Source organism: Drosophila suzukii (assembly GCF_043229965.1).
Source record: "Drosophila suzukii chromosome 2 unlocalized genomic scaffold, CBGP_Dsuzu_IsoJpt1.0 scf_2c, whole genome shotgun sequence".
NCBI lineage: Eukaryota > Metazoa > Arthropoda > Insecta > Diptera > Drosophilidae > Drosophila > Drosophila suzukii.
Window position 1 is genome coordinate 24,220,784 of NW_027255896.1, and position 8,095 is coordinate 24,228,878.

General features: G+C 52.0%; 1 long non-coding RNA gene across 1 annotated transcript; it reads right to left on the reverse strand.

The window, feature by feature from the left end:
- Positions 1–4,255: 4,255 nt before the first annotated feature.
- On the reverse strand, positions 4,256–5,187 carry LOC139354158 (uncharacterized). The gene is made up of 3 exons (XR_011605240.1): positions 5,052–5,187; positions 4,892–4,968; positions 4,256–4,836 (listed from the first exon to the last, which is right to left on the reverse strand). It is a non-coding gene; the product is annotated as an uncharacterized lncRNA (long non-coding RNA).
- Between the last annotated feature and the right edge of the window lie 2,908 nt (positions 5,188–8,095).

An 8,095-nucleotide genomic window follows, 5' to 3' on the forward strand; every position in this document is an offset into this window, starting at 1 on the left:
CATCTGGGCCGAGCTGGAGGCAACATACTACGACAGAGCTGGCCCAAGCATTACGCTAACGAACGCTGAAGGGGACAACTTTGTGGCAAGCCTGAGCATTGACAACATGCAAAAAGAGGCCCACAGGAGAGAATCAAGCCAAGAAAAGAAAGCAGCAGCGCTAACCCCGAGACCAAGCCAGTCGGACTATGCAAAGGTCGCTAAACAGGTCCGTGAATGGTCGTTCAGGTTCGACGGGGCGGAAAAACCATTCGAGTTCCTGGAGCAAGTAGAATGGTCCGCCAACACGTACGGTTTGGAGCTCGATATGATCCCTCGAGCGATGCCGGAGTTGCTAAAAGGAAGGGCTTTGAAATGGTTCATCGCCAACAATAAGCAGTGGAGAACTTGGGCAGAATTCATTGAAAGTTTCCACACATATTTCCTGCCAAGAGATTTCTTCACCAGGCTGGCGGACCAGGTCCGGCAAAGGAAGCAAGGCTTCAGCGAGTCGTTCAAGGACTACATGATCGACATGCAGACGATGGTGAGGCCACTTAATTACTCCGCTAAAGAGACCCTAAGGATCATCAAGGAGAACTGCACCCCAAGCCTACGAATGTTCTTAAGAGCATACAAAGTGTCGGACCTGGACACGCTAATGATCCTAGCCGATGAGTACGAAGAACTTGAAAAGGAACGGGAAGTCTTCGCACAGGAGAACAAGTTCTCAAAGACAAAGTCGGCGTCACCAACACAGGTGACATGCAGGAGATGTGAGGAGGAAGATAACCAGGACACACGAGGAAACGACCAATGGTCACCACCACACCAAGCCAGACGACAGCAGGCAACAGACGCACCACGCGGAGGCCATTGGGCACCACCCCCACAGCAACAGAGACAGCCAAACAATACCTTGTGGAGGCCGCCAAGCAACACACAGAGGCCACAAGATGCCACCCATATCACAGACCCGCAGGAGGCCTGTCGGAAATGCGGTGGGAACGGACACTGGGCTAGAGGATGTCGTAACCAGCGGCTGCTGTTTTGCTGGATATGCGGCAAGGTGGGTGTTAGGAGCGTCGATTGCTGCCAACGATCGGGAAATGGCCAGCGATCTCAGCCGCAGAGAGGCGAGCGGGGATCGCACAATGCCACCTCTGCAAACTAACGGGCGAGCTAATCGAGGAGGAGCAGCAGTTGTCCGCAGCTGTGATGATTGGTGGGAAAAGCTACAAAGCCACAATCGACACCGGAGCAACGGCAAGCTTCGTTAGCGAAGAATTGGCGGACAATATCGCTGCTCTAGGAAAGATTACAAGGACGAGACGGCAAGTTAGGTTGGCAGATGGAAGGTGCGGCGGAATTAATGCGCAGCTCGAGGTGGAGGTCAAATTCGGCAACAAACAAGTGACCATGAGCCTTTTGATTTTACCCGGGGTAGTGGATCCATTAGTGTTGGGATGGAACTTCCTGAAACAAGTCGGAACCGAGATAAGGTGTGCTGGACACGAAATAATAATACCAGCCAGGAACCGACACAATGGATGGCTCGAGGAGAAGCTATCAGTAGCAGTCGTTCAACAAGTAAACGAGTTGGACGATACTACAGCGTTCCTTGAAACAGAGCTGGCAGACTTCAGCACAATGTCGGGAACATCGAATATGGCAGAACACCAGATCAAAATGAAGGACGACAAGCCAATCAAGCAGAGATACTACCCAAAGAACCCAAAAATTCAAGGGGAAATCAACGCAAAGGTGGACGAGCTTCTCCAAATGGGGTTCATAGAGCATTCAAAGAGCCCATACAGCTCCCCCATCGTGATGGTGAAAAAGAAGACAGGCAAGTGGAGACTGTGTGTCGACTTCAGGCAGATCAACGCGAAGTCAGTGAAGGATGCCTACCCAATGCCCCGCATAAACTACATCCTAGATCAACTAAGAGAAGCGCGGTACATCAGCAGTTTGGACCTGAAGGATGGATACTGGCAGATCCCACTAGAAGAAAGTAGCAGGCAATATACAGCATTTACGGTACCAGGCAAAGGTCTGTTTCAGTGGAGGGTAATGCCGTTCGGACTTCACTCGGCGTCGGCAACGTTTCAGCGAGTCTTGGACCAAGTAATTGGCCCCGAGATGTCACCTCACGCATTCGCTTACCAGGATGACATAACAGTGATCGGTCGCACGCTGGAAGAACACAAAAGAAACCTGAGGGAAGTGTTCCGGCGTCTAAAGGAGGCAAATCTGAGGCTGAATCCAGAAAAATGCCACTTCTTCAAAAAGGAGCTGCTGTACCTGGGTCATCGAGTGACTAGCGAGGGAATAGGAACAGATCCAGAAAAAGTAGCCGCCATCGCCGAACTAGAACCGCCATCGACTGTCAAAGAGCTCCGGCAATACCTAGGAGTAGCGTCGTGGTACCGCCGGTTTGTACCAGATTTTTCCAGAATCGTCAAACCCCTGAACGACCTGCTGCGCAAAGGCAGTAAGTGGGAGTGGACACCAGAGCACCAGATGGCGTTTGAGGAGGTTAAGGCAAGACTCGTGGCAGATCCAGTGCTAGCATGCCCGGACTTCAGTAGAACTTTCATCCTGCAAACAGACGCCAGCGACTACGGCATCGGAGCGATACTGACCCAGGACACCGAAAAGGGCGAAAGAGTAATCTCCTACTCGAGCCGAACACTGAACGGCGCGGAAAAGAACTACTCGACAACGGAGAAGGAGTGCTTGGCGATCGTCTGGGCGATCCGGAAGCTCAGGCCATATCTGGAAGGTTACCACTTTAAGGTAGTAACCGACCACATGGCCCTGAAGTGGCTCAACAGCATCGAAAGCCCTTCAGGAAGGATCGCCAGATGGGCCCTGGAGCTACAACAGTACGACTTTGAGATAGCGTACAGAAAGGGCCAGCTAAACGTGGTGGCCGACGCATTATCAAGACAACCACTACCAGAGACGCTACGAGGAGTAAAAGAGGCATCGGCAACAATAACCTCAGGAGAGTGCAGCTGGATCAAGGACATGGGCGAAAAGATAAGGACCCAACCGCAGAAGTACCCGGACTATGTTATGGATGGTGAGACACTGTACAGAAACATACCTCACCGAGCAGGCAGTGAAGACGTCGCGTCATGGAAGATGTGCGTCCCGAAGTCGCTACGAGAAACAGTGTTGAGGGAAAACCACGACGCACCGTCCGCGGGACACGTTGGAAGCCGAAGGACAATTGCACGGTTGGCAGCCCGATACTACTGGCCAGGCATGCATAGAGACGCCCGAGCCCACGTACGAAAATGCGAGATTTGCATGCGGTTTAAGCCCAATCAGATGCAGGCGGCTGGGAAGATGTTGACCCAAGTGCCGGAGGAACCATGGGCCACGGTATGTGCAGACTTCGTTGGACCCCTACCAAGATCTAAGCACGGGAACCAAATGCTGCTGGTCATGATAGACAGGTTTTCGAAATGGACGGAACTGGTGCCCCTACGCAGTGCGACAGCAGAGTCGCTCAAGAAGGCGTTTAGGGAGCGCATAATAGCAAGGTACGGGGTCCCGAAGGTGGTCATAACGGACAACGGAGTGCAGTTTACAAGCCGTATCTTCAAGAGTTTTCTGGCCGAGATGGGTATCAGACAACAGTTCACTGCACCATACACACCACAAGAAAATCCGACCGAACGAGCGAACAGAACGGTCAAGACCATGATTGCGCAGCTCGCAGGGCAGGACCAGAGAAACTGGGACGAGAAGTGGCCGGAGATTATGCTAGCAGTGAACACGAGCACATCGGAATCCACTGGCCATACACCGGCGTTTCTTACCCAGGGAAGGGAACCACGTCTACCCAGCAGCCTATATGATAAGGAAACCCTAGGCACTGGACGAGCTACGGAGACCCCTGAGGAAAATGCCAACAAACTAAAAGAGGTATTCGAGATCGTGCGGCGAAATATGGAAAAGGCGTCCCAGGACCAAGCCAGACACTACAATCTGAGAAGGAGGCAATGGTCACCAGCGGTGGGCGACATAGTGTGGGCCAAGGAACATCACCTGTCCAAAGCGGCCGAAGGATTCGCTGCAAAACTAGCCCCGAGGTACGATGGCCCTTACCAGGTTGTAGATTTCGTCTCTCCAGTGATCTGCAAAATTCGCCACACACAGTCGAAGAAAGAAAAGACAGTTCACGTTGGCGAGCTCAAGCAACAAGTAAACGAGCAGACAGCAGAAACATCAGATGTCTAACAACGGGTACAAGGCGGCAGGATTAGGCGTCAGGCCGAAGCGAGAGTCATCCATACGCCACACGGAAAGGACAATCAGGATAGAACAAGGACATGGATAAGGATCACACGTTGATCCAGACTGCGAGGCCACAGGATGAGGCGTCAGGCCGAAGCGAGAGTCATCCACACGCCACGCAGAAAGGTCAACCATAAGGGTAGGGCACAAGGACGTGGATAGGGATGGACGGTGATCCCGACCGCAAGGCAACAGGATTCAGCGTCGGGCAGTTGCCAGAGTCATCCGCGATAACGCCAGGCGGAAGGGACACTTACAAAATGGCACAAGGATACGGATAACGTAGAAGAGAGTATGCGCGGAAGGAGACAAGCAACACAAGATGCGCAGTCCAGACATACACCGCAGCATCCGGAGATTCTATACGGCATGCGCCGGACGAGCTCGTCTAGTTGTTACCCGAGGAAAAGGGGAGGACGGTGCAGAATCAGATCTACACCGTAGCCAGCTGGTCACAAAAAAAAAAAAAAACAGAAACACGCACCACACCAACAGTTGACTAAAAACATGAAAAGGAACGGGGCATGCATGGGCCGCACCAGCAACCTGAAATTTAAAGGGGGCTTAATGCAGGAAGCAGAAAGACATCATAAATACTTACCGGCTGTCCTGGTTGCGAAGCGAATGCGAAGTCCTCTCCGCAACCGCTCTCAAAAGCTGCCAATGTGGAGTCAGGTGCTGCCAACAGAGGACGAGTGAAGGGCGAGAGAGGACGAAAGGATGAGATGAAAAGGAGTGAAGGAAATGCAAAAGAAACTTACCTATGAATTTCATAGTATGAAAGTTGCAAAATCACCACGAGCCAGGGAAGGGGGCGCCTCGATAGGCGATCGATTGGCACTGGACGATAGTGCGATCGATGGGCACACGACAATGGAAATATCGGCCAAGGTGGAAATATCGCAAACGAGCAGGTGGCAACGCCGTACCGTCGGTATCGATATGCGAATAAATATCGATCACGCACGAATGGTGTGACCAGGCGGAGGAAACATGGAAAGGAGTGAGACGCAGCAATGAGCAGCGAGCTGGGGATCGATAGCCCAGGGGTATCGATGTCCCAGTGGGAACACAGGAAATATCGGCGCGGGAGATTTAAAGTTGCTACGAGGAGGATGACCCCCGCTGTAGAAACTCAAGGGAGTTAAGAGCGTCGAGGGAGCATCGAGGGAGCATCGAGGGAGCAACGAGGGAGCGCCGCGGGAATCACAAGGACTCAAAGGCTAGGATAAGCAAGGAAACGCCGGAGAGTAGGATCCAGTCTTAAATGTTTCCCGAAGTAAGGGGGGAATGTGAGGAGTTGAATTACTCCCCACAAATAGAACCAGCAGCAGATGGCCGGCCGCTTACCAGATACGCGGCGAACTCGCGTAGTAACGGCGCGGCGGGGAGATCGAGAGAGTTTGGAGACCAACGAAGGAGAGCGAGAGAGTTTGGAGACCAATGAAGGAGAGCGAGAGAGATTGGAGACCAAGGATGGAGAGCGAGAGAGTTTGGAGACCAATGAAGGAGAGCGAGAGAGATTGGAGACCAAGGATGGAGATCGAGAGAGAATGGAGACTTCGCGGGCAGAGCAAGAGTGCCGTATGCAGAAGGGGATAACGGAACTCCACTGGACTTTGGACTCTCCCGTGAACTTTGGACCGGGAGAGGAAGTGCCACATCTCGGCAGTGGAGCGGCACACAGGCGTGCCACAAGCGGCACGGGAATCAGCGGAACGGCAGCAGTGGGCGGAACATCTATTGGAAGCGGTACATAAAGGACAAGTGGGTCATCCAGGAGGCACGAACTTTGGACCCAGAGTGGAGAGATCCAGCGGGCCGTGCGCAAAAGGGAAATAACGGTGCTTGGAGGCCCTATATAAGGCCGCAGAGCGCTGGCAGCTGGATCAGTCGATCACGAGGAGTCAAACCGTCAAGATCAATTAAAGTACCAAATAAACAGTCAGTCAAGCAAATAATCTACGAGGGAGCTACAACCAAGCGAGTCGTCGGAAGCAGCGCCGTGGGAAGCATACAAGGAGCAAGATCGCCACGTCGAGACGTTCGGGATTAGGACATCAGGAATCTCCGAATTGAGACACAGGTGGCTGAGTTCTGAAAGGCATCACGCGGCTAAGTCAAGGCGTTTGTTTTCTAACTTTGTCACGACCACACCCTGGCGAGTCGCCCGGCGGGTCTGTCAGAGATAAGCAAAAGAGTCCTACGACGAAGAGCCGTCAGCTTGGGGAGGAAAGTTGTCTGCGACCCAGCGTACCTTGCCCGACCAAGCAGGACCTGGCGTGACGGACGAGCGGTAGATCGATTTGCGGTTTCAAGAGGCGGCAGCCTGGAGAGCCCTGCGATTACCAGCGAAGTTCCCGAGCAGCGACCGCCCAGCTCCCCGAGCGCCAGAACAACGAGATACTGGTCAGAAGACAGCGCAGAGGACATCGACAGCGACGCCAGCAGACATTTCCGGCAGCCACGTTACCATCGCCGCGCGGAGCTCATTGGGGAGCGCAGGAGCGTCGCGGACGTCACGCATTAGGGTGAAGCCGGGTGGAACGTTCGTCTGCGCTAGGCGTAAAGCGAAGTGAACCGCTAGGCAGTCTTGACTGTCAGCGCGAACTGAGCAAGAACCTAGCGGGACCGTCCGGGACAGAGCAAGGGACGGGTATTGCCTCGAAAGGCGTCAGCCTGGAGAGCAAGGCTTGTTCACCCTAGTCTGAGAACGGTGACGCTTCCCTAAGCCCACAAGGCCGAACTCTCTGCGGGTCTAAGGCGCTACAAGCGACCCCGAGGCAACGCGTCGGCAAGCAAGCAGAGGCGGCCACTACGAGCGTCCCGAGACCCAGGATCCAGAGGAGGACGAGTCAACGCGTCGAGGAGCCAGAAAGAGGAGCGCCAGCAGCCGGCGGAACCAGAGCCAAGAGATACCGAAGCCAGCCCAGCCACACACCCGCTGTACTAATACCACGAGAATAAATCCCACTGTTACCATTTGAACACTTTGTTTTCTCACTGATCCACGGGCAATCACGTCATATAAATTTGGTGGGACGAACACACAATCTTCTGAGCTAGCCGCACGAATCTCGTAGCGAGCAGACACACAAAATCAGTTCGTTACAAACGATTAACGATTAAAGTAACTCTGCTGCGCACAATTTGAATGAATGCTTCCCTTTCAATAACTCAAACAGAATTCAACAAGTCTTCCTCTCACCGCTATACTTGATTTTATTTGTTTTCTCTTCGCTGTAGGCGCGTGCTACTGCACCTATACTCTTTCTAAAGCGAAAAATATCCGACTGTATAAGTTTTACTTCTTGAGTAGAACATTTTTTTTAAATATTAATATTAAAATGTTTTAAATATTTAAATCAAGTTTAACGGACTAAATTTCTATAACTTAACTTGAATAATTATTTTGTAATAATAATGTATAATACGTAAACATAACATAAGTACATTCAATTTACTTAATTTACTTTTAAGCCTAGTACTCACATCGACGAAAACCGCGGGTAACGCTTTTCGTCGGGTCTGTTTTTCAGCGCGGTACTCAGATGAGCTAAGGAAATAGCAGAAAAAATACCAGATTTCGCGAGTGTATTTCGATGAACGCCTTTAGCCGCGGCCCAAAGAGTAAGAAATTTAATCTCTGGCGGTGTTCGTGCAGAAGCGGTGGGAAATTTAAAAATTAAAAATGGAAAAAAAACGCCTAAGGCGGTCAGTCCAGATGAAAAAGGACGCCTAATCCAAGCTGTTGCCCGTTATTGTGGGACTTGACCGACAGGAAGCAATACCACAGCGGGGCAAA